Source organism: Amia ocellicauda, unplaced genomic scaffold, assembly GCF_036373705.1.
Source record: "Amia ocellicauda isolate fAmiCal2 unplaced genomic scaffold, fAmiCal2.hap1 HAP1_SCAFFOLD_208, whole genome shotgun sequence".
NCBI lineage: Eukaryota > Metazoa > Chordata > Actinopteri > Amiiformes > Amiidae > Amia > Amia ocellicauda.
This window is the reverse complement of record NW_027102771.1, coordinates 1-21217: the sequence shown is the minus strand read 5'-3', so window position 1 is coordinate 21217 and position 21217 is coordinate 1. Positions and strand designations below refer to the sequence as shown.

The 21217-nt window shown below is 42.4% G+C and overlaps 13 non-coding genes across 13 annotated transcripts; all 13 read left to right on the top strand.

Moving 5' to 3' along the window:
• The first annotated feature begins 1096 nt into the window (after window positions 1-1096).
• trnar-acg (transfer RNA arginine (anticodon ACG)) lies at window positions 1097-1169 on the top strand. The gene has a single exon. It is a non-coding gene; the product is annotated as a tRNA-Arg (tRNA).
• Window positions 1170-2598: 1429 nt separating this feature from the next.
• trnar-ucg (transfer RNA arginine (anticodon UCG)) lies at window positions 2599-2671 on the top strand. The gene has a single exon. It is a non-coding gene; the product is annotated as a tRNA-Arg (tRNA).
• Window positions 2672-4194: 1523 nt separating this feature from the next.
• On the top strand, window positions 4195-4267 carry trnar-ucg (transfer RNA arginine (anticodon UCG)). The gene has a single exon. It is a non-coding gene; the product is annotated as a tRNA-Arg (tRNA).
• A 1515-nt stretch (window positions 4268-5782) lies between these two features.
• trnar-acg (transfer RNA arginine (anticodon ACG)) lies at window positions 5783-5856 on the top strand. The gene has a single exon. It is a non-coding gene; the product is annotated as a tRNA-Arg (tRNA).
• Window positions 5857-7371: 1515 nt separating this feature from the next.
• trnar-acg (transfer RNA arginine (anticodon ACG)) lies at window positions 7372-7444 on the top strand. The gene has a single exon. It is a non-coding gene; the product is annotated as a tRNA-Arg (tRNA).
• Window positions 7445-8873: 1429 nt separating this feature from the next.
• trnar-ucg (transfer RNA arginine (anticodon UCG)) lies at window positions 8874-8946 on the top strand. The gene has a single exon. It is a non-coding gene; the product is annotated as a tRNA-Arg (tRNA).
• Window positions 8947-10469: 1523 nt separating this feature from the next.
• Window positions 10470-10542, top strand: trnar-ucg (transfer RNA arginine (anticodon UCG)). The gene has a single exon. It is a non-coding gene; the product is annotated as a tRNA-Arg (tRNA).
• Window positions 10543-12058: 1516 nt separating this feature from the next.
• Window positions 12059-12131, top strand: trnar-acg (transfer RNA arginine (anticodon ACG)). Its single transcript has one exon. It is a non-coding gene; the product is annotated as a tRNA-Arg (tRNA).
• A 1516-nt stretch (window positions 12132-13647) lies between these two features.
• trnar-acg (transfer RNA arginine (anticodon ACG)) lies at window positions 13648-13720 on the top strand. Its single transcript has one exon. It is a non-coding gene; the product is annotated as a tRNA-Arg (tRNA).
• A 1516-nt stretch (window positions 13721-15236) lies between these two features.
• Window positions 15237-15309, top strand: trnar-acg (transfer RNA arginine (anticodon ACG)). Its single transcript has one exon. It is a non-coding gene; the product is annotated as a tRNA-Arg (tRNA).
• A 1516-nt stretch (window positions 15310-16825) lies between these two features.
• Window positions 16826-16898, top strand: trnar-acg (transfer RNA arginine (anticodon ACG)). The gene has a single exon. It is a non-coding gene; the product is annotated as a tRNA-Arg (tRNA).
• A 1516-nt stretch (window positions 16899-18414) lies between these two features.
• trnar-acg (transfer RNA arginine (anticodon ACG)) lies at window positions 18415-18487 on the top strand. Its single transcript has one exon. It is a non-coding gene; the product is annotated as a tRNA-Arg (tRNA).
• Window positions 18488-20003: 1516 nt separating this feature from the next.
• On the top strand, window positions 20004-20076 carry trnar-acg (transfer RNA arginine (anticodon ACG)). Its single transcript has one exon. It is a non-coding gene; the product is annotated as a tRNA-Arg (tRNA).
• Window positions 20077-21217: the final 1141 nt, after the last annotated feature.

The window sequence follows — 21217 nt, the reverse complement described above, 5'->3', positions numbered from 1 at the left end:
ACTTTTGAATACAGTGTGGAGTAGTGGTTTGGGCTCTGTACCCTGTCGCACAGCACGGTGTGTGCAATCCCTGGTTCGCTGACTACTCTTGAGCAAGGGACTTTAGCTAGATTGCACCAGTTAATGCCCACCCATGCCAATGGGTTAAGTGTAAGGAAAACAAAATGTGGTAATATCTCGTTAACATCTGTAATTTACCCTGGCTTTGGTGTCTGCTAAGAAATCGAATTAAAAAATACTTTGATATGAATCTCCATTGATTTATTTCTATGTTCAACATGTATAATTCATGTATTTATTATTATCTTCTCTCTGCATTTATTTTTAATTCTGCCTTGGATTATCCTACATACATGTCGCACAAGTGAATGTACAATGCATTCTGGCCCTTCTCATCACTACAACAAGCAAAGCCAAAATATGAAAGAGAAAGTGAGTTGAAAAGGTGAGGTGGTGTTTTTCTCTTTATATCTCTATTTACAGAGTAGACGAAATGCAGAGGAGGAAATATAAATAGAAAAGAAGAAAAAATGTCAACGAAGAACTGTAAATGCACAGAGGGAAATGTGAACATAAAATTGGTATTACATACGGACATACGTTTTTTCTTAGATCTATGTAAAAATGTAATATTTTATAGCATAGAGCGAAGTAATATGAACTGATACAGAATATTTGATGAAGTCTAAATACATCTGTTTGTTCAAAACAGAATACACTGTATTGTTCTTGTTGTGAATACATTGGGGTGGATATATTTACGAATGGTATGGTGGTTGTGATCAAGAAGTGAAAAATGACGACCCCTCGTATGCTTGGGAGGATCTCAGCAGGGCTGTCCTGCGGGCTGAAGACGGGTCTGATAGCAGATGAAGGAGCTCTGGAGAATGCGGGCATCGGTCCCGCCACCTCTCGCATGCTAAGCGAGCGCTCTACCATCTGAGCTAATTCCCCGCTGCTTCCTGTGGCAGCACCGCCCTGTGCAGCGCCGGCTGCAGGTTCGCTCTGAACTTTGCATCCCTTTGGGTTCACTGATACCCTGTTCCAGGACAGAAGAAGCTGTTTCCATCGGATTGCTTGACTGCATCTAAACGTGGGGCCAGTGGCGCAATGGATAACGCGTCTGACTACGAATCAGAAGACTGTAGGTTCGACTCCTACCTGGCTCGACAGCATCTACAACCAACTCTCGCTGTTTTCTTCTCATATCTGGCGACCAGCAGCACTACATCATAGTGTGCCGGACCAGGCATGGGAGGACCATCAAAGTCACCGCTACCACACTCCAATCTCATTCCATGATGATTATCAAACCATTGCACCAGTGTGACTGAGGTGCAACATACATTCAATGTGTTCATGGCTCCATCTGCTCATTCAATTCAACCTGTACCCGACTGCTGCCTCTCACCTGAAACGTAGTCAGCAGAAATGCGCACTTGTATCACACCTTGTCGACACTGTTAATGTGTCATTGACACCCAATAACCTGACATGTTGCTTTATCCGTTTAATCTCAATTCTTTCATAATAAGACTCTGTTACAATAAGACACTTCCACAACACTACATTCATTTGAATAGACAATCACTTTTGAATACAGTGTGGAGTAGTGGTTTGGGCTCTGTACCCTGTAGCACAGCACGGTGTGTGCAATCTCTGGTACACTTACTACTCTTGAGCAAGGGACTTTAGCTAGATTGCACCAGTTAATGCCCACCCATGCCAATGGGTTAAGTGTAAGGAAAACAAAATGTGGTAATATCTCGTTAACATCTGTAAGTCACCCTGGCTTTGGTGTCTGCTAAGAAATCGAATTAAAAAATACGTTGATATGAATCTCCATTGATTTATTTCTGTGTTCAACATGTATAATTCATGTATTTATTATTATCTTCTCTCTGCATTTATTTTTAATTCTGCCTTGGATTATCCTACATACATGTCGCACAAGTGAATGTACAATGCATTCTGGCCCTTCTCATCACTACAACAAGCAAAGCCAAAATATGAAAGAGAAAGTGAGTTGAAAAGGTGAGGTGGTGTTTTTCTCTTTATATCTCTATTTACAGAGTAGACGAAATGCAGAGGAGGAAATATAAATAGAAAAGAAGAAAAAATGTCAACGAAGAACTGTAAATGCACAGAGGGAAATGTGAACATAAAATTGGTATTACATACGGACATACGTTTTTTCTTAGATCTATGTAAAAATGTAATATTTTATAGCATAGAGCGAAGTAATATGAACTGATACAGAATATTTGATGAAGTCTAAATACATCTGTTTGTTCAAAACAGAATACACTGTATTGTTCTTGTTGTGAATACATTGGGGTGGATATATTTACGAATGGTATGGTGGTTGTGATCAAGAAGTGAAAAATGACGACCCCTCGTATGCTTGTGAGGATCTCAGCAGGGCTGTCCTGCGGGCTGAAGACGGGTCTGGTAGCAGATGAAGGAGCTCTGGAGAATGCGGGCATCGGTCCCGCCACCTCTCGCATGCTAAGCGAGCGCTCTACCATCTGAGCTAATACCCTGTTCCAGGACAGAAGAAGCTGTTTCCATCGGATTGCTTGAGTGCGTCCAAACGTGGGGCCAGTGGCGCAATGGATAACGCGTCTGACTTCGAATCAGAAGACTGTAGGTTCGACTCCTACCTGGCTCGACAGCATCTACACCCAACTCTCGCTGTTTTCTTCTCATATCTGGCGACCAGCAGCACTACATCATAGTGTGCCGGACCAGGCATGGGAGGACCATCAAAGTCACCGCTACCACACTCCAATCTCATTCCATGATGATTATCAAACCATTGCACCAGTGTGACTGAGGTGCAACATACATTCAATGTGTTCATGGCTCCATCTGCTCATTCAATTCAACCTGTACCCGACTGCTGCCTCTCACCTGAACCGTAGTCAACAGAAATGCGCACTTGTATCACACCTTGTCGACACTGTTAATGTGTTTTTGACACCCAATATCCTGACATGTTGCTTAATCCGTTTAATCTCAATTCTTTCATAATAAGACTCTGTTACAATAAGACACTTCCACAAAACTACATTCATTTGAACAGATAATCACTTTTGAATACAGTGTGGAGTAGTGGTTTGGGCTCTGTACCCTGTAGCACAGCACGGTGTGTGCAATCTCTGGTACACTTACTACTCTTGAGCAAGGGACTTTAGCTAGATTGCACCAGTTAATGCCCACCCATGCCAATGGGTTAAGTGTAAGGAAAACAAAATGTGGTAATATCTCGTTAACATCTGTAAGTCACCCTGGCTTTGGTGTCTGCTAAGAAATCGAGTTAAAGATACGTTGATATGAATCTCCATTGATTTATTTCTATGCTCAACATGTATAATTAATGTATATATTATTATCTTCTCTCTGCATTTATTTTTAATTCTGCCTTGGATTATCCTCCATACATGATAGCCTGTCGCACAAATGAATGTACAATGCATTCTGGCCCTTCTCATCACTACAACAGGCAAAGCCAAAATATGAAAGAGAACGTGAGTTGAAAAGGTGAGGTGGTGTTTTTCTCTTTATATCTCTATTTACAGAGTAGACGAAATGCAGAGGAGGAAATATAAATAGGAAAGAAGAAAAAATGTCAACGAAGAACTGTAAATGCACAGAGGGAAATGTGAACATAAAATTGGTATTACATACGGACATACGCTTTTTCTTAGATCTATGTAAAAATGTAATATTTTATAGCATAGAGCGAAGTAATATGAACTGATACAGAATATTTGAAGAAGTCTAAATACATCTGTTTGTTCAAAACAGAATACACTGTATTGTTCTTGTTGTGAATACATTGGGGTGGATATATTTACGAATGGTATGGTGGTTGTGATCAAGAAGTGAAAAACGACGACCCCTCGTATGCTTGTGAGGATCTCAGCAGGGCTGTCCTGCGGGCTGAAGACGGGTCTGGTAGCAGATGAAGGAGCTCTGGAGAATGCGGGCATCGGTCCCGCCACCTCTCGCATGCTAAGCGAGCGCTCTACCATCTGAGCTAATTCCCCGCTGCTTCCTGTGGCAGCACCGCCCTGTGCAGCGCCGGCTGCAGGTTCGCTCTGAACTTTGCATCCCTTTGGGTGCACTGATACCCTGTTCCAGGACAGAAGAAGCTGTTTCCATCGGATTGCTTGAGTGCGTCCAAACGTGGGGCCAGTGGCGCAATGGATAACGCGTCTGACTTCGAATCAGAAGACTGTAGGTTCGACTCCTACCTGGCTCGACAGCATCTACACCCAACTCTCGCTGTTTTCTTCTCATATCTGGCGACCAGCAGCACTACATCATAGTGTGCCGGACCAGGCATGGGAGGACCATCAAAGTCACCGCTACCACACTCCAATCTCATTCCATGATGATTATCAAACCATTGCACCAGTGTGACTGAGGTGCAACATACATTCAATGTGTTCATGGCTCCATCTGCTCATTCAATTCAACCTGTACCCGACTGCTGCCTCTCACCTGAACCGTAGTCAACAGAAATGCGCACTTGTATCACACCTTGTCGACACTGTTAATGTGTCATTGACACCCAATAACCTGACATGTTGCTTAATCCGTTTAATCTCAATTCTTTCATAATAAGACTCTGTTACAATAAGACACTTCCACAACACTACATTCATTTGAATAGACAATCACTTTTGAATACAGTGTGGAGTAGTGGTTTGGGCTCTGTACCCTGTCGCACAGCACGGTGTGTGCAATCTCTGGTACACTTACTACTCTTGAGCAAGGGACTTTAGCTAGATTGCACCAGTTAATGCCCACCCATGCCAATGGGTTAAGTGTAAGGAAAACAAAATGTGGTAATATCTCGTTAACATCTGTAAGTCACCCTGGCTTTGGTGTCTGCTAAGAAATCGAATTAAAAAATACGTTGATATGAATCTCCATTGATTTATTTCTATGTTCAACATGTATAATTCATGTATTTATTATTATCTTCTCTCTGCATTTATTTTTAATTCTGCCTTGGATTATCCTACATACATGTCGCACAAGTGAATGTACAATGCATTCTGGCCCTTCTCATCACTACAACAAGCAAAGGCAAAATATGAAAGAGAACGTGAGTTGAAAAGGTGAGGTGGTGTTTTTCTCTTTATATCTCTATTTACAGAGTAGACGAAATGCAGAGGAGGAAATATAAATAGAAAAGAAGAAAAAATGTCAACGAAGAACTGTAAATGCACAGAGGGAAATGTGAACATAAAATTGGTATTACATACGGACATACGTTTTTTCTTAGATCTATGTAAAAATGTAATATTTTATAGCATAGAGCGAAGTAATATGAACTGATACAGAATATTTGATGAAGTCTAAATACATCTGTTTGTTCAAAACAGAATACACTGTATTGTTCTTGTTGTGAATACATTGGGGTGGATATATTTACGAATGGTATGGTGGTTGTGATCAAGAAGTGAAAAATGACGACCCCTCGTATGCTTGTGAGGATCTCAGCAGGGCTGTCCTGCGGGCTGAAGACGGGTCTGGTAGCAGATGAAGGAGCTCTGGAGAATGCGGGCATCGGTCCCGCCACCTCTCGCATGCTAAGCGAGCGCTCTACCATCTGAGCTAATTCCCCGCTGCTTCCTGTGGCAGCACCGCCCTGTGCAGCGCCGGCTGCAGGTTCGCTCTGAACTTTGCATCCCTTTGGGTTCACTGATACCCTGTTCCAGGACAGAAGAAGCAGTTTCCATCGGATTGCTTGAGTGCGTCCAAACGTGGGCCCAGTGGCGCAATGGATAACGCGTCTGACTACGAATCAGAAGACTGTAGGTTCGACTCCTACCTGGCTCGACAGCATCTACACCCAACTCTCGCTGTTTTCTTCTCATATCTGGCGACCAGCAGCACTACATCATAGTGTGCCGGACCAGGCATGGGAGGACCATCAAAGTCACCGCTACCACACTCCAATCTCATTCCATGATGATTATCAAACCATTGCACCAGTGTGACTGAGGTGCAACATACATTCAATGTGTTCATGGCTCCATCTGCTCATTCAATTCAACCTGTACCCGACTGCTGCCTCTCACCTGAACCGTAGTCAACAGAAATGCGCACTTGTATCACACCTTGTCGACACTGTTAATGTGTTTTTGACACCCAATATCCTGACATGTTGCTTAATCCGTTTAATCTCAATTCTTTCATAATAAGACTCTGTTACAATAAGACACTTCCACAAAACTACATTCATTTGAACAGATAATCACTTTTGAATACAGTGTGGAGTAGTGGTTTGGGCTCTGTACCCTGTAGCACAGCACGGTGTGTGCAATCTCTGGTACACTTACTACTCTTGAGCAAGGGACTTTAGCTAGATTGCACCAGTTAATGCCCACCCATGCCAATGGGTTAAGTGTAAGGAAAACAAAATGTGGTAATATCTCGTTAACATCTGTAAGTCACCCTGGCTTTGGTGTCTGCTAAGAAATCGAGTTAAAGATACGTTGATATGAATCTCCATTGATTTATTTCTATGCTCAACATGTATAATTAATGTATTTATTATTATCTTCTCTCTGCATTTATTTTTAATTCTGCCTTGGATTATCCTCCATACATGTCGCACAAATGAATGTACAATGCATTCTGGCCCTTCTCATCACTACAACAAGCAAAGGCAAAATATGAAAGAGAACGTGAGTTGAAAAGGTGAGGTGGTGTTTTTCTCTTTATATCTCTATTTACAGAGTAGACGAAATGCAGAGGAGGAAATATAAATAGAAAAGAAGAAAAAATGTCAACGAAGAACTGTAAAGGCACAGAGGGAAATGTGAACATAAAATTGGTATTACATACGGACATACGTTTTTTCTTAGATCTATGTAAAAATGTAATATTTTATAGCATAGAGCGAAGTAATATGAACTGATACAGAATATTAGATGAAGTCTAAATACATCTGTTTGTTCAAAACAGAATACACTGTATTGTTCTTGTTGTGAATACATTGGGGTGGATATATTTACGAATGGTATGGTGGTTGTGATCAAGAAGTGAAAAATGACGACCCCTCGTATGCTTGTGAGGATCTCAGCAGGGCTGTCCTGCGGGCTGAAGACGGGTCTGGTAGCAGATGAAGGAGCTCTGGAGAATGCGGGCATCGGTCCCGCCACCTCTCGCATGCTAAGCGAGCGCTCTACCATCTGAGCTAATTCCCCGCTGCTTCCTGTGGCAGCACCGCCCTGTGCAGCGCCGGCTGCAGGTTCGCTCTGAACTTTGCATCCCTTTGGGTTCACTGATACCCTGTTCCAGGACAGAAGAAGCTGTTTCCATCGGATTGCTTGAGTGCGTCCAAACGTGGGGCCAGTGGCGCAATGCATAACGCGTCTGACTACGAATCAGAAGACTGTAGGTTCGACTCCTACCTGGCTCGACAGCATCTACAACCAACTCTCACTGTTTTCTTCTCATATCTGGCGACCAGCAACACTACATCATAGTGTGCCGGACCAGGCATGGGAGGACCATCAAAGTCACCGCTACCACACTCCAATCTCATTCCATGATGATTATCAAACCATTGCACCAGTGTGACTGAGGTGCAACATACATTCAATGTCTTCATGGCTCCATCTGCTCATTCAATTCAACCTGTACCCGACTGCTGCCTCTCACCTGAAACGTAGTCAACAGAAATGCGCACTTGTATCACACCTTGTCGACACTGTTAATGTGTCATTGACACCCAATATCCTGACATGTTGCTTAATCCGTTTAATCTCAATTCTTTCATAATAAGACTCTGTTACAATAAGACACTTCCACAACACTACATTCATTTGAATAGACAATCACTTTTGAATACAGTGTGGAGTAGTGGTTTGGGCTCTGTACCCTGTAGCACAGCACGGTGTGTGCAATCTCTGGTACACTTACTACTCTTGAGCAAGGGACTTTAGCTAGATTGCACCAGTTAATGCCCACCCATGCCAATGGGTTAAGTGTAAGGAAAACAAAATGTGGTAATATCTCGTTAACATCTGTAAGTCACCCTGGCTATGGTGTCTGCTAAGAAATCGAATTAAAAAATACGTTGATATGAATCTCCATTGATTTATTTCTGTGTTCAACATGTATAATTCATGTATTTATTATTATCTTCTCTCTGCATTTATTTTTAATTCTGCCTTGGATTATCCTCCATACATGTCGCACAAGTGAATGTACAATGCATTCTGGCCCTTCTCATCACTACAACAGGCAAAGCCAAAATATGAAAGAGAAAGTGAGTTGAAAAGGTGAGGTGGTGTTTTTCTCTTTATATCTCTATTTACAGAGTAGACGAAATGCAGAGGAGGAAATATAAATAGGAAAGAAGAAAAAATGTCAACGAAGAACTGTAAATGCACAGAGGGAAATGTGAACATAAAATTGGTATTACATACGGACATACGCTTTTTCTTAGATCTATGTAAAAATGTAATATTTTATAGCATAGAGCGAAGTAATATGAACTGATACAGAATATTTGAAGAAGTCTAAATACATCTGTTTGTTCAAAACAGAATACACTGTATTGTTCTTGTTGTGAATACATTGGGGTGGATATATTTACGAATGGTATGGTGGTTGTGATCAAGAAGTGAAAAATGACGACCCCTCGTATGCTTGTGAGGATCTCAGCAGGGCTGTCCTGCGGGCTGAAAACGGGTCTGGTAGCAGATGAAGGAGCTCTGGAGAATGCGGGCATCGGTCCCGCCACCTCTCGCATGCTAAGCGAGCGCTCTACCATCTGAGCTAATACCCTGTTCCAGGACAGAAGAAGCTGTTTCCATCGGATTGCTTGAGTGCGTCCAAACGTGGGGCCAGTGGCGCAATGGATAACGCGTCTGACTTCGAATCAGAAGACTGTAGGTTCGACTCCTACCTGGCTCGACAGCATCTACACCCAACTCTCGCTGTTTTCTTCTCATATCTGGCGACCAGCAGCACTACATCATAGTGTGCCGGACCAGGCATGGGAGGACCATCAAAGTCACCGCTACCACACTCCAATCTCATTCCATGATGATTATCAAACCATTGCACCAGTGTGACTGAGGTGCAACATACATTCAATGTGTTCATGGCTCCATCTGCTCATTCAATTCAACCTGTACCCGACTGCTGCCTCTCACCTGAACCGTAGTCAACAGAAATGCGCACTTGTATCACACCTTGTCGACACTGTTAATGTGTTTTTGACACCCAATATCCTGACATGTTGCTTAATCCGTTTAATCTCAATTCTTTCATAATAAGACTCTGTTACAATAAGACACTTCCACAAAACTACATTCATTTGAACAGATAATCACTTTTGAATACAGTGTGGAGTAGTGGTTTGGGCTCTGTACCCTGTAGCACAGCACGGTGTGTGCAATCTCTGGTACACTTACTACTCTTGAGCAAGGGACTTTAGCTAGATTGCACCAGTTAATGCCCACCCATGCCAATGGGTTAAGTGTAAGGAAAACAAAATGTGGTAATATCTCGTTAACATCTGTAAGTCACCCTGGCTTTGGTGTCTGCTAAGAAATCGAGTTAACGATATGTTGATATGAATCTCCATTGATTTATTTCTATGCTCAACATGTATAATTAATGTATATATTATTATCTTCTCTCTGCATTTATTTTTAATTCTGCCTTGGATTATCCTCCATACATGATAGCCTGTCGCACAAATGAATGTACAATGCATTCTGGCCCTTCTCATCACTACAACAGGCAAAGCCAAAATATGAAAGAGAACGTGAGTTGAAAAGGTGAGGTGGTGTTTTTCTCTTTATATCTCTATTTACAGAGTAGACGAAATGCAGAGGAGGAAATATAAATAGGAAAGAAGAAAAAATGTCAACGAAGAACTGTAAATGCACAGAGGGAAATGTGAACATAAAATTGGTATTACATACGGACATACGCTTTTTCTTAGATCTATGTAAAAATGTAATATTTTATAGCATAGAGCGAAGTAATATGAACTGATACAGAATATTTGAAGAAGTCTAAATACATCTGTTTGTTCAAAACAGAATACACTGTATTGTTCTTGTTGTGAATACATTGGGGTGGATATATTTACGAATGGTATGGTGGTTGTGATCAAGAAGTGAAAAACGACGACCCCTCGTATGCTTGTGAGGATCTCAGCAGGGCTGTCCTGCGGGCTGAAGACGGGTCTGGTAGCAGATGAAGGAGCTCTGGAGAATGCGGGCATCGGTCCCGCCACCTCTCGCATGCTAAGCGAGCGCTCTACCATCTGAGCTAATTCCCCGCTGCTTCCTGTGGCAGCACCGCCCTGTGCAGCGCCGGCTGCAGGTTCGCTCTGAACTTTGCATCCCTTTGGGTGCACTGATACCCTGTTCCAGGACAGAAGAAGCTGTTTCCATCGGATTGCTTGAGTGCGTCCAAACGTGGGGCCAGTGGCGCAATGGATAACGCGTCTGACTTCGAATCAGAAGACTGTAGGTTCGACTCCTACCTGGCTCGACAGCATCTACACCCAACTCTCGCTGTTTTCTTCTCATATCTGGCGACCAGCAGCACTACATCATAGTGTGCCGGACCAGGCATGGGAGGACCATCAAAGTCACCGCTACCACACTCCAATCTCATTCCATGATGATTATCAAACCATTGCACCAGTGTGACTGAGGTGCAACATACATTCAATGTGTTCATGGCTCCATCTGCTCATTCAATTCAACCTGTACCCGACTGCTGCCTCTCACCTGAACCGTAGTCAACAGAAATGCGCACTTGTATCACACCTTGTCGACACTGTTAATGTGTCATTGACACCCAATAACCTGACATGTTGCTTAATCCGTTTAATCTCAATTCTTTCATAATAAGACTCTGTTACAATAAGACACTTCCACAACACTACATTCATTTGAATAGACAATCACTTTTGAATACAGTGTGGAGTAGTGGTTTGGGCTCTGTACCCTGTCGCACAGCACGGTGTGTGCAATCTCTGGTACACTTACTACTCTTGAGCAAGGGACTTTAGCTAGATTGCACCAGTTAATGCCCACCCATGCCAATGGGTTAAGTGTAAGGAAAACAAAATGTGGTAATATCTCGTTAACATCTGTAAGTCACCCTGGCTTTGGTGTCTGCTAAGAAATCGAATTAAAAAATACGTTGATATGAATCTCCATTGATTTATTTCTATGTTCAACATGTATAATTCATGTATTTATTATTATCTTCTCTCTGCATTTATTTTTAATTCTGCCTTGGATTATCCTACATACATGTCGCACAAGTGAATGTACAATGCATTCTGGCCCTTCTCATCACTACAACAAGCAAAGGCAAAATATGAAAGAGAACGTGAGTTGAAAAGGTGAGGTGGTGTTTTTCTCTTTATATCTCTATTTACAGAGTAGACGAAATGCAGAGGAGGAAATATAAATAGAAAAGAAGAAAAAATGTCAACGAAGAACTGTAAATGCACAGAGGGAAATGTGAACATAAAATTGGTATTACATACGGACATACGTTTTTTCTTAGATCTATGTAAAAATGTAATATTTTATAGCATAGAGCGAAGTAATATGAACTGATACAGAATATTTGATGAAGTCTAAATACATCTGTTTGTTCAAAACAGAATACACTGTATTGTTCTTGTTGTGAATACATTGGGGTGGATATATTTACGAATGGTATGGTGGTTGTGATCAAGAAGTGAAAAATGACGACCCCTCGTATGCTTGTGAGGATCTCAGCAGGGCTGTCCTGCGGGCTGAAGACGGGTCTGGTAGCAGATGAAGGAGCTCTGGAGAATGCGGGCATCGGTCCCGCCACCTCTCGCATGCTAAGCGAGCGCTCTACCATCTGAGCTAATTCCCCGCTGCTTCCTGTGGCAGCACCGCCCTGTGCAGCGCCGGCTGCAGGTTCGCTCTGAACTTTGCATCCCTTTGGGTGCACTGATACCCTGTTCCAGGACAGAAGAAGCAGTTTCCATCGGATTGCTTGAGTGCGTCCAAACGTGGGGCCAGTGGCGCAATGGATAACGCGTCTGACTACGAATCAGAAGACTGTAGGTTCGACTCCTACCTGGCTCGACAGCATCTACACCCAACTCTCGCTGTTTTCTTCTCATATCTGGCGACCAGCAGCACTACATCATAGTGTGCCGGACCAGGCATGGGAGGACCATCAAAGTCACCGCTACCACACTCCAATCTCATTCCATGATGATTATCAAACCATTGCACCAGTGTGACTGAGGTGCAACATACATTCAATGTGTTCATGGCTCCATCTGCTCATTCAATTCAACCTGTACCCGACTGCTGCCTCTCACCTGAACCGTAGTCAACAGAAATGCGCACTTGTATCACACCTTGTCGACACTGTTAATGTGTCATTGACACCCAATATCCTGACATGTTGCTTAATCCGTTTAATCTCAATTCTTTCATAATAAGACTCTGTTACAATAAGACACTTCCACAACACTACATTCATTTGAATAGACAATCACTTTTGAATACAGTGTGGAGTAGTGGTTTGGGCTCTGTACCCTGTAGCACAGCACGGTGTGTGCAATCTCTGGTACACTTACTACTCTTGAGCAAGGGACTTTAGCTAGATTGCACCAGTTAATGCCCACCCATGCCAATGGGTTAAGTGTAAGGAAAACAAAATGTGGTAATATCTCGTTAACATCTGTAAGTCACCCTGGCTATGGTGTCTGCTAAGAAATCGAATTAAAAAATACGTTGATATGAATCTCCATTGATTTATTTCTGTGTTCAACATGTATAATTCATGTATTTATTATTATCTTCTCTCTGCATTTATTTTTAATTCTGCCTTGGATTATCCTCCATACATGTCGCACAAATGAATGTACAATGCATTCTGGCCCTTCTCATCACTACAACAAGCAAAGGCAAAATATGAAAGAGAACGTGAGTTGAAAAGGTGAGGTGGTGTTTTTCTCTTTATATCTCTATTTACAGAGTAGACGAAATGCAGAGGAGGAAATATAAATAGAAAAGAAGAAAAAATGTCAACGAAGAAATGTAAAGGCACAGAGGGAAATGTGAACATAAAATTGGTATTACATACGGACATACGTTTTTTCTTAGATCTATGTAAAAATGTAATATTTTATAGCATAGAGCGAAGTAATATGAACTGATACAGAATATTAGATGAAGTCTAAATACATCTGTTTGTTCAAAACAGAATACACTGTATTGTTCTTGTTGTGAATACATTGGGGTGGATATATTTACGAATGGTATGGTGGTTGTGATCAAGAAGTGAAAAATGACGACCCCTCGTATGCTTGTGAGGATCTCAGCAGGGCTGTCCTGCGGGCTGAAGACGGGTCTGGTAGCAGATGAAGGAGCTCTGGAGAATGCGGGCATCGGTCCCGCCACCTCTCGCATGCTAAGCGAGCGCTCTACCATCTGAGCTAATTCCCCGCTGCTTCCTGTGGCAGCACCGCCCTGTGCAGCGCCGGCTGCAGGTTCGCTCTGAACTTTGCATCCCTTTGGGTTCACTGATACCCTGTTCCAGGACAGAAGAAGCTGTTTCCATCGGATTGCTTGAGTGCGTCCAAACGTGGGGCCAGTGGCGCAATGGATAACGCGTCTGACTACGAATCAGAAGACTGTAGGTTCGACTCCTACCTGGCTCGACAGCATCTACAACCAACTCTCACTGTTTTCTTCTCATATCTGGCGACCAGCAGCACTACATCATAGTGTGCCGGACCAGGCATGGGAGGACCATCAAAGTCACCGCTACCACACTCCAATCTCATTCCATGATGATTATCAAACCATTGCACCAGTGTGACTGAGGTGCAACATACATTCAATGTGTTCATGGCTCCATCTGCTCATTCAATTCAACCTGTACCCGACTGCTGCCTCTCACCTGAAACGTAGTCAACAGAAATGCGCACTTGTATCACACCTTGTCGACACTGTTAATGTGTCATTGACACCCAATATCCTGACATGTTGCTTAATCCGTTTAATCTCAATTCTTTCATAATAAGACTCTGTTACAATAAGACACTTCCACAACACTACATTCATTTGAATAGACAATCACTTTTGAATACAGTGTGGAGTAGTGGTTTGGGCTCTGTACCCTGTAGCACAGCACGGTGTGTGCAATCTCTGGTACACTTACTACTCTTGAGCAAGGGACTTTAGCTAGATTGCACCAGTTAATGCCCACCCATGCCAATGGGTTAAGTGTAAGGAAAACAAAATGTGGTAATATCTCGTTAACATCTGTAAGTCACCCTGGCTATGGTGTCTGCTAAGAAATCGAATTAAAAAATACGTTGATATGAATCTCCATTGATTTATTTCTGTGTTCAACATGTATAATTCATGTATTTATTATTATCTTCTCTCTGCATTTATTTTTAATTCTGCCTTGGATTATCCTCCATACATGTCGCACAAATGAATGTACAATGCATTCTGGCCCTTCTCATCACTACAACAAGCAAAGGCAAAATATGAAAGAGAACGTGAGTTGAAAAGGTGAGGTGGTGTTTTTCTCTTTATATCTCTATTTACAGAGTAGACGAAATGCAGAGGAGGAAATATAAATAGAAAAGAAGAAAAAATGTCAACGAAGAACTGTAAAGGCACAGAGGGAAATGTGAACATAAAATTGGTATTACATACGGACATACGATTTTTCTTAGATCTATGTAAAAATGTAATATTTTATAGCATAGAGCGAAGTAATATGAACTGAAACAGAATATTAGATGAAGTCTAAATACATCTGTTTGTTCAAAACAGAATACACTGTTTGGTTCTTGTTGTGAATACATTGGGGTGGATATATTTACGAATGGTATGGTGGTTGTGATCAAGAAGTGAAAAATGATGACCTCTCGTATGCTTGTGAGGATCTCAGCAGGGCTGTCCTGCGGGCTGACGACGGGTCTGGTAGCAGATGAAGGAGCTCTGGAGAATGCGGGCATCGGTCCCGCCACCTCTCGCATGCTAAGCGAGCGCTCTACCATCTGAGCTAATTCCCCGCTGCTTCCTGTGGCAGCACCGCCCTGTGCAGCGCCGGCTGCAGGTTCGCTCTGAACTTTGCATCCCTTTGGGTGCACTGATACCCTGTTCCAGGACAGAAGAAGCAGTTTCCATCGGATTGCTTGAGTGCGTCCAAACGTGGGGCCAGTGGCGCAATGGATAACGCGTCTGACTACGAATCAGAAGACTGTAGGTTCGACTCCTACCTGGCTCGACAGCATCTACACCCAACTCTCGCTGTTTTCTTCTCATATCTGGCGACCAGCAGCACTACATCATAGTGTGCCGGACCAGGCATGGGAGGACCATCAAAGTCACCGCTACCACACTCCAATCTCATTCCATGATGATTATCAAACCATTGCACCAGTGTGACTGAGGTGCAACATACATTCAATGTGTTCATGGCTCCATCTGCTCATTCAATTCAACCTGTACCCGACTGCTGCCTCTCACCTGAACCGTAGTCAACAGAAATGCGCACTTGTATCACACCTTGTCGACACTGTTAATGTGTCATTGACACCCAATATCCTGACATGTTGCTTAATCCGTTTAATCTCAATTCTTTCATAATAAGACTCTGTTACAATAAGACACTTCCACAACACTACATTCATTTGAATAGACAATCACTTTTGAATACAGTGTGGAGTAGTGGTTTGGGCTCTGTACCCTGTAGCACAGCACGGTGTGTGCAATCTCTGGTACACTTACTACTCTTGAGCAAGGGACTTTAGCTAGATTGCACCAGTTAATGCCCACCCATGCCAATGGGTTAAGTGTAAGGAAAACAAAATGTGGTAATATCTCGTTAACATCTGTAAGTCACCCTGGCTATGGTGTCTGCTAAGAAATCGAATTAAAAAATACGTTGATATGAATCTCCATTGATTTATTTCTGTGTTCAACATGTATAATTCATGTATTTATTATTATCTTCTCTCTGCATTTATTTTTAATTCTGCCTTGGATTATCCTCCATACATGTCGCACAAATGAATGTACAATGCATTCTGGCCCTTCTCATCACTACAACAAGCAAAGGCAAAATATGAAAGAGAACGTGAGTTGAAAAGGTGAGGTGGTGTTTTTCTCTTTATATCTCTATTTACAGAGTAGACGAAATGCAGAGGAGGAAATATAAATAGAAAAGAAGAAAAAATGTCAACGAAGAACTGTAAAGGCACAGAGGGAAATGTGAACATAAAATTGGTATTACATACGGACATACGATTTTTCTTAGATCTATGTAAAAATGTAATATTTTATAGCATAGAGCGAAGTAATATGAACTGAAACAGAATATTAGATGAAGTCTAAATACATCTGTTTGTTCAAAACAGAATACACTGTTTGGTTCTTGTTGTGAATACATTGGGGTGGATATATTTACGAATGGTATGGTGGTTGTGATCAAGAAGTGAAAAATGATGACCTCTCGTATGCTTGTGAGGATCTCAGCAGGGCTGTCCTGCGGGCTGACGACGGGTCTGGTAGCAGATGAAGGAGCTCTGGAGAATGCGGGCATCGGTCCCGCCACCTCTCGCATGCTAAGCGAGCGCTCTACCATCTGAGCTAATTCCCCGCTGCTTCCTGTGGCAGCACCGCCCTGTGCAGCGCCGGCTGCAGGTTCGCTCTGAACTTTGCATCCCTTTGGGTTCACTGATACCCTGTTCCAGGACAGAAGAAGCTGTTTCCATCGGATTGCTTGAGTGCGTCCAAACGTGGGGCCAGTGGCGCAATGGATAACGCGTCTGACTACGAATCAGAAGACTGTAGGTTCGACTCCTACCTGGCTCGACAGCATCTACAACCAACTCTCACTGTTTTCTTCTCATATCTGGCGACCAGCAGCACTACATCATAGTGTGCCGGACCAGGCATGGGAGGACCATCAAAGTCACCGCTACCACACTCCAATCTCATTCCATGATGATTATGAAACCAATGCACCAGTGTGACTGAGGTGCAACATACATTCAATGTCTTCATGGCTCCATCTGCTCATTCAATTCAACCTGTACCCGACTGCTGCCTCTCACCTGAAACGTAGTCAACAGAAATGCGCACTTGTATCACACCTTGTCGACACTGTTAATGTGTCATTGACACCCAATAACCTGACATGTTGCTTAATCCGTTTAATCTCAATTCTTTCATAATAAGACTCTGTTACAATAAGACACTTCCACAACACTACATTCATTTGAACAGATAATCACTTTTGAATACAGTGTGGAGTAGTGGTTTGGGCTCTGTACCCTGTAGCACAGCACGGTGTGTGCAATCTCTGGTACACTTACTACTCTTGAGCAAGGGACTTTAGCTAGATTGCACCAGTTAATGCCCACCCATGCCAATGGGTTAAGTGTAAGGAAAACAAAATGTGGTAATATCTCGTTAACATCTGTAAGTCACCCTGGCTATGGTGTCTGCTAAGAAATCGAATTAAAAAATATGTTGATATGAATCTCCATTGATTTATTTCTGTGTTCAACATGTATAATTCATGTATTTATTATTATCTTCTCTCTGCATTTATTTTTAATTCTGCCTTGGATTATCCTCCATACATGTCGCACAAATGAATGTACAATGCATTCTGGCCCTTCTCATCACTACAACAAGCAAAGGCAAAATATGAAAGAGAACGTGAGTTGAAAAGGTGAGGTGGTGTTTTTCTCTTTATATCTCTATTTACAGAGTAGACGAAATGCAGAGGAGGAAATATAAATAGAAAAGAAGAAAAAATGTCAACGAAGAACTGTAAATGCACAGAGGGAAATGTGAACATAAAATTGGTATTACATACGGACATACGTTTTTTCTTAGATCTATGTAAAAATGTAATATTTTATAGCATAGAGCGAAGTAATATGAACTGATACAGAATATTAGATGAAGTCTAAATACATCTGTTTGTTCAAAACAGAATACACTGTATTGTTCTTGTTGTGAATACATTGGGGTGGATATATTTACGAATGGTATGGTGGTTGTGATCAAGAAGTGAAAAATGATGACCCCTCGTATGCTTGTGAGGATCTCAGCAGGGCTGTCCTGCGGGCTGACGACGGGTCTGGTAGCAGATGAAGGAGCTCTGGAGAATGCGGGCATCGGTCCCGCCACCTCTCGCATGCTAAGCGAGCGCTCTACCATCTGAGCTAATTCCCCGCTGCTTCCTGTGGCAGCACCGCCCTGTGCAGCGCCGGCTGCAGGTTCGCTCTGAACTTTGCATCCCTTTGGGTTCACTGATACCCTGTTCCAGGACAGAAGAAGCTGTTTCCATCGGATTGCTTGAGTGCGTCCAAACGTGGGGCCAGTGGCGCAATGGATAACGCGTCTGACTACGAATCAGAAGACTGTAGGTTCGACTCCTACCTGGCTCGACAGCATCTACAACCAACTCTCACTGTTTTCTTCTCATATCTGGCGACCAGCAGCACTACATCATAGTGTGCCGGACCAGGCATGGGAGGACCATCAAAGTCACCGCTACCACACTCCAATCTCATTCCATGATGATTATCAAACCATTGCACCAGTGTGACTGAGGTGCAACATACATTCAATGTCTTCATGGCTCCATCTGCTCATTCAATTCAACCTGTACCCGACTGCTGCCTCTCACCTGAAACGTAGTCAACAGAAATGCGCACTTGTATCACACCTTGTCGACACTGTTAATGTGTCATTGACACCCAATATCCTGACATGTTGCTTAATCCGTTTAATCTCAATTCTTTCATAATAAGACTCTGTTACAATAAGACACTTCCACAACACTACATTCATTTGAATAGACAATCACTTTTGAATACAGTGTGGAGTAGTGGTTTGGGCTCTGTACCCTGTAGCACAGCACGGTGTGTGCAATCTCTGGTACACTTACTACTCTTGAGCAAGGGACTTTAGCTAGATTGCACCAGTTAATGCCCACCCATGCCAATGGGTTAAGTGTAAGGAAAACAAAATGTGGTAATATCTCGTTAACATCTGTAAGTCACCCTGGCTATGGTGTCTGCTAAGAAATCGAATTAAAAAATACGTTGATATGAATCTCCATTGATTTATTTCTGTGTTCAACATGTATAATTCATGTATTTATTATTATCTTCTCTCTGCATTTATTTTTTATTCTGCCTTGGATTATCCTCCATACATGTCGCACAAATGAATGTACAATGCATTCTGGCCCTTCTCATCACTACAACAAGCAAAGCCAAAATATGAAAGAGAACGTGAGTTGAAAAGGTGAGGTGGTGTTTTTCTCTTTATATCTCTATTTACAGAGTAGACGAAATGCAGAGGAGGAAATATAAATAGAAAAGAAGAAAAAATGTCAACGAAGAACTGTAAATGCACAGAGGGAAATGTGAACATAAAATTGGTATTACATACGGACATACGATTTTTCTTAGATCTATGTAAAAATGTAATATTTTATAGCATAGAGCGAAGTAATATGAACTGAAACAGACTATTTGAAGAAGTCTAAATACATCTGCTTGTTCAAAACAGAATACACTGTTTGGTTCTTGTTGTGAATACATTGGGGTGGATATATTTACGAATGGTATGGTGGTTGTGATCAAGAAGTGAAAAATGATGACCCCTCGTATGCTTGTGAGGATCTCAGCAGGGCTGTCCTGCGGGCTGACGACGGGTCTGGTAGCAGATGAAGGAGCTCTGGAGAATGCGGGCATCGGTCCCGCCACCTCTCGCATGCTAAGCGAGCGCTCTACCATCTGAGCTAATTCCCCGCTGCTTCCTGTGGCAGCACCGCCCTGTGCAGCGCCGGCTGCAGGTTCGCTCTGAACTTTGCATCCCTTTGGGTTCACTGATACCCTGTTCCAGGACAGAAGAAGCTGTTTCCATCGGATTGCTTGAGTGCGTCCAAACGTGGGGCCAGTGGCGCAATGGATAACGCGTCTGACTACGAATCAGAAGACTGTAGGTTCGACTCCTACCTGGCTCGACAGCATCTACAACCAACTCTCACTGTTTTCTTCTCATATCTGGCGACCAGCAGCACTACATCATAGTGTGCCGGACCAGGCATGGGAGGACCATCAAAGTCACCGCTACCACACTCCAATCTCATTCCATGATGATTATGAAACCAATGCACCAGTGTGACTGAGGTGCAACATACATTCAATGTCTTCATGGCTCCATCTGCTCATTCAATTCAACCTGTACCCGACTGCTGCCTCTCACCTGAAACGTAGTCAACAGAAATGCGCTCTTGTATCACACCTTGTCGACACTGTTAATGTGTCATTGACACCCAATAACCTGACATGTTGCTTAATCCGTTTAATCTCAATTCTTTCATAATAAGACTCTGTTACAATAAGACACTTCCACAACACTACATTCATTTGAACAGATAATCACTTTTGAATACAGTGTGGAGTAGTGGTTTGGGCTCTGTACCCTGTAGCACAGCACGGTGTGTGCAGTCTCTGGTACACTTACTACTCTTGAGCAAGGGACTTTAGCTGGATTGCACCAGTTAATGCCCACCCATGCCAATGGGTTAAGTGTAAGGAAAACAAAATGTGGTAATATCTCGTTAACATCTGTAAGTCACCCTGGCTATGGTGTCTGCTAAGAAATCGAATTAAAAAATACGTTGATATGAATCTCCATTGATTTATTTCTGTGTTCAACATGTATAATTCATGTATTTATTATTATCTTCTCTCTGCATTTATTTTTAATTCTGCCTTGGATTATCCTCCATACATGTCGCACAAATGAATGTACAATGCATTCTGGCCCTTCTCATCACTACAACAAGCAAAGGCAAAATATGAAAGAGAACGTGAGTTGAAAAGGTGAGGTGGTGTTTTTCTCTTTATATCTCTATTTACAGAGTAGACGAAATGCAGAGGAGGAAATATAAATAGAAAAGAAGAAAAAATGTCAACGAAGAACTGTAAAGGCACAGAGGGAAATGTGAACATAAAATTGGTATTACATACGGACATACGTTTTTTCTTAGATCTATGTAAAAATGTAATATTTTATAGCATAGAGCGAAGTAATATGAACTGATACAGAATATTAGATGAAGTCTAAATACATCTGTTTGTTCAAAACAGAATACACTG